This window comes from Colobus angolensis, unplaced genomic scaffold, assembly GCF_000951035.1.
Source record: "Colobus angolensis palliatus isolate OR3802 unplaced genomic scaffold, Cang.pa_1.0 Scaffold239, whole genome shotgun sequence".
NCBI lineage: Eukaryota > Metazoa > Chordata > Mammalia > Primates > Cercopithecidae > Colobus > Colobus angolensis.
This window is the reverse complement of record NW_012115588.1, coordinates 1,035,278-1,039,695: the sequence shown is the minus strand read 5'-3', so window position 1 is coordinate 1,039,695 and position 4,418 is coordinate 1,035,278. Positions and strand designations below refer to the sequence as shown.

Genomic DNA, 4,418 nt, shown 5'->3' with positions numbered 1-4,418 from the left:
TGGGCAGGGGCCTCCCGGGCGGCCTTTACTGCCTTGTCCCCATCAAAGGCCGCAGCTGCTCGAGTGGCGGCTGTAGCTTTGAAACTGCCATAAAGAGCGATGGAGGGCGGGGAGGCGGGGGATGTTCAGAGCAGTGCCCAGGAGGGTGGCCGGGAGAGGAGGGGCCCGAGGGGGCTGCTCGGGGAGCGCGGCAGCAGCAGGGGCGTGAAGGGCAGGGCCCCGGGTCACAGTCCCAGGGGCCGAATGCCCGCCCCCGTCCCTTCTGGTCCAGATGCAGCCGCTGCGTGGCCAGCCCGGGTGTGAGGGTGCAGAGCGGCGGGGGGCGGGGGCTGACTGCTCCCTCTCCCCCCCTCCACTATTTCCAGGCATGTTCTTCCACCTCCAGCAGGCCATTTGTCAGCGGTGATGCGGGACAAAGGAGGGGCAGTGGGTGGTCTGCTGCGAGTTGGGCGATGGGCACGGAGCGAGGGCCGAGAGAAACGCCAACAATGAAGAGGCAGATCGAGGGCTTTGCTCATTCAGGCTGTCGAGGGAGCCGTCATTTTGTGTTAGCGTGTGTGTGTCTGAGGTGGGAGGAGGAAGAGAGCAGAGAATGACAGGAGAAGGATTATGACATTGTGTTGTCTCTGTTTGTGGTAAATGCAAATTTGGCACCAGTGGTTTCCCGGGAAAAGCAGCAGCAAGTAACCCAGGCCGAGGCCTTGGCCCAGACCCACGGAGGGAGCCCGTGCGGGGCGGCCGGGCATGGGGCTTTATTTGGCCCTCCCTTTTTTTCTATTTGGCGTGTGCGTCTTCCATTTATTTTACAGTGAAGAGCTGGAGACAGACAGGCCGGCAAGGCAGGAGAAGCCGGCCCCCTCCTCCCAGGCATGGTAGCCCCTCCTCAGCTCACCGGGGAGGAGGCCTGGGCAGCTCTCCCAACCCCCAGGCACTGTCCCAGCTCTCTGACCTCCCTCCTAGGTCTCTGCCCCCAGCCAGAGTCACCGTTCCATCGTTCTCTTAACCTGGGCAGCCTGAGTCTCTGAAGGCTACTTCTGCCCGCAGCTGCTTCCCAAGCGTAACCAGAGACCAAGAACCTGGGACCGAGGCTGGGATGGGGCTTTGCAGAATGAAGGCCAGGGCCAGGCACTCCCCCGCCTACAGTGCTGGCCTGGCTGGCCTGGAGGTTGGCAAACAGCTCTGCAGCCAGGGGCTGTTGGCACAGCCTCCTGGACCTTGACTCCTCTGACAGGCCCATGAGGGCAAGGGAGCTTGAGCCTGCCCTGGGCCAGGAAGCAACCATGGTACAAGTCTCTGGGCTGCCACAGGGCTCAGACAGGTGCAGTGGCATGGACGCAGGTGGTCAGTGTGTTTACGGCAGGCCTCCAGAGAATGCGTGGTGGAGTGAGTTTTACCAGGGCCAGGCCGTAGCTCAGGTCCTAGAAGAGACCGTGAGTTCTAAGCTGAGAAGCCAGAGCAGGAACCATCTACAGGTGGAGGGTCAGGGGAGGGCTGTGGCCCTCCTTCCAGTCTCCCTTTCCCTGGAGCTGGTCCCTCACCTGACCTCACCACCTTCTCTTTTCTGGTCAAGTCTTCTGGTCTCAATTCACTTCCTCCAGGAAGCTTTCCCTGTCCTCCTCTCAGGTGCACTTCGGTCCTGTGCCTGGCCCACTTTCTGTGCCCTCTCACAGTCCTGACCACACAGAGGTGGGTCTGTCTCCCTGTTAGGCCTTTGGGTGCAGAGCCTGGGTGACCATCCTTGGGTACAGGGACATTTAAGGCCTCCCCTCTGCATTCCTGGCACCTGCCCAGAGCTGGGCATAGAGGAGCCCTGTGCCTAGAGCTCAGAGGAGCAGACCCAGACTCAGATTCCCCCAGGAAGTGGGACCACCAGGATGGAACAGCTGCCCTCTCCCCATGTCCTAGATGGTGTGATGGGCTCACTTCCTTTGGGCAAACTCACCCCAACGGGTTTTTTTCCCCACAGAAATCTTTTCCCTGAGTTCCCTTGTGAATTCTGACAGGGAAATCAAGAGAGGCTTCACAGAGGAGGTGGCATTTGAAGGCCTTGAATAGTGAGTAGGAGTTTGCCATGCTAAGGCAGGAGAGGGTGTACCATCAGAGGGAAGTGCAAGAACAGCGCATCCAGGGTGTAAGAGGTGGGTTGCACTGTGTGGCTGAAGCCGTTGGAAGGGACCAGTGGGGAGAGGCGGTGACAGTGGAAGTGGGATCCTTGTTTTGCTGGCTGGGGGAGCCACTTCTGGAGGAAAGGAGAACTTGACCTGATGACAGTGCCACATGGTCACCGCGGTTACTGCAAACTCACCTTCTGGATGTGCCTGGATGTGCACTTTGGACCTGTTTTCAGGATCTTGCAAAGCTGGCTTGTTCTAGCTGCTCCCAAGTCAGCCTCTCTCAGGCTGCCTTGTGCTGGGATTCCCAGATGGCCTCAGACTTGAATTTAAGGACGAACTTGGGTCTTCTTTTAATTCGGAGTCTCAGGACCAGCCCAGGCCACGTTCTGCGCTGGAACCAACTTGGAGGGGAAGCAGTTTGGACGCCGATCAAGGGGTGAAGGGTTCAGGAGCAGCTCCTCCAGCCTGGGACCGAGAGACTGGAGGCTCCTGTGGGAGACTGGGGTGGCTAGTCCCCCAGACCTATCCCCAACTGAGATGGCAGCACAGAGGGGTGGCCAACGTCCTGGGGCCAGACTGCCTGGGTTCAATCCTGGCTCTGCCATTTCCTAGCTGTGTGGCTTCAAGGAAGTTACCTGCCTTCTCTAAGTCTTTGTGTTCTTGGGTAATAATAATACCTACATCACAGGGCTGAGGTGAGGATTATATGAGATCATTCTCACAAAGCAGTCAGCCAGAGCCTGGCTCCCAGGGGGCACTGAATAATTGTTAGCTTAAAAAAAGACAGTTCCAGAGAGTGAAGGCTCTAGCACCTAGTATCTGGGGGCTAATCACTCAATCCATCTGAGCCTCAGTTTCCCTAGTTGTAAAATGGAGATGGTCATCATGTCTGGTAATAATAGCCAAGACCTAGGAGCACTGACTGTAAGATTTGCAGGCTGTGTTCTAGTTGCCTAACTATGTATTAGCTTAATAGTCTCTCCCCACTCTGAGCCACATGTAGGGGCACAGCAGGGCCCAGGGCAGCCTAGAAACTAAAAGTGTACAGGGAAGAGCCCCAGAGATTTGGTATTTTCTGGGTGAAGCTAAACCAGCCCCCTTGCTTAGCAAAGGCAAGAACAGTGGGAAGTGGATGGCTGGAGTGTGAGGCATGGAGACCACAAAGGCCCACCCACCACTGTAAATGAGCTGCCTGGGGCTGGACACCCCTCATACATGGCAGAGTCACCTACACACCATGGGGCCTTGAGCGCGTCATGACCACCATCCTGGACTTTGATTTCCCTAGCTGTGTGAGGCGCACTTGGGTCTGTTCACCTCTCAGGTCTGCCACTGCTCCAAGGGGCTGTGATTCTCTTGTTGCTTTGATTTTCTTGGAAGGTTTCCATGTAGGTAGTGACTTGGGCGGTATCATCTGCCCATTGATTTTTCCAGAAAGGATGCTTTCTTCCCTCCCGCTCTGCACTCAGCCCATAGATAAGTGACCTCTTGCCTAGCTTTCTCATTTCTCCTCCTGTCCCCGCTAGTAACTCACCTGGTCTGGGCTGGGGAACCGAGAGGGCCCAGCCCAGTAGTAGCTCCGCTCCCCAGTGGGTGCATAAGCCCATAGACACCACCCCCCATCACCTGTGAGGAGCACCTGGGGTGGTGTCTACGAGGCTGGGGAGCCACATCCAGCCCACACCTGGCTTTGTGAGCCTGATTGCCACGGAGTCCCCCAGTGGCTCATTCACTCTCCCTCCTCCCCTCAGAAGCTTTGGGATTCAACAGGTGTGGGTGACTGCAGGCACCACACCTCCCTGAGCCTGTCTGCTCACGGGGTGAATGATCCCACCTCACGGGGCGCCTGAGGCTGGAATGACGGCAACTTCACTTAGAGGCACGGTCACTGATTGAGCCCTGTATGCCTGCAGCCCTGGGGGCGGGGGGGAGGGATGTTAATGTCCCCATTCTATAGGTGAAAAGACTGAGGCTGCAGGACCTTAGGGAGCTTGCTGTAGGTCACATCGCCCTCTGTCCTTCCTTCCTTATTTTATTGATTGAGACGTAGTCGCTCTGTTGCCCAGGCTAGAGTGCGGCAGCACAATCCCTGCTCACTGCAACCTTCACCTCCCAGGTTCAAGTGATTCTCCAGCCTCAGCCTCCCAAGTAGCTGGGATTACAGGCACGTGCGACAGGCCCCGCTAATTTTTTGTATTTATTTATTTATTTATTTATTTATTTTTTGAGACGGAGTCTCGCTCTGTCGCCCAGGCTGGAGTGCTGTGGCCTATCTCAGCTCACTGCAAGCTCCGCCTCCCGGGT

At 57.1% G+C, this 4,418-nt stretch overlaps 1 protein-coding gene across 1 annotated transcript in view; it reads left to right on the top strand.

The window, feature by feature from the left end:
• Positions 1 to 4,418, top strand: part of TCF20 (transcription factor 20 (AR1)) — a 129,407-nt gene that overhangs the window by 248 nt on the left and 124,741 nt on the right. The window lies entirely within an intron of this gene.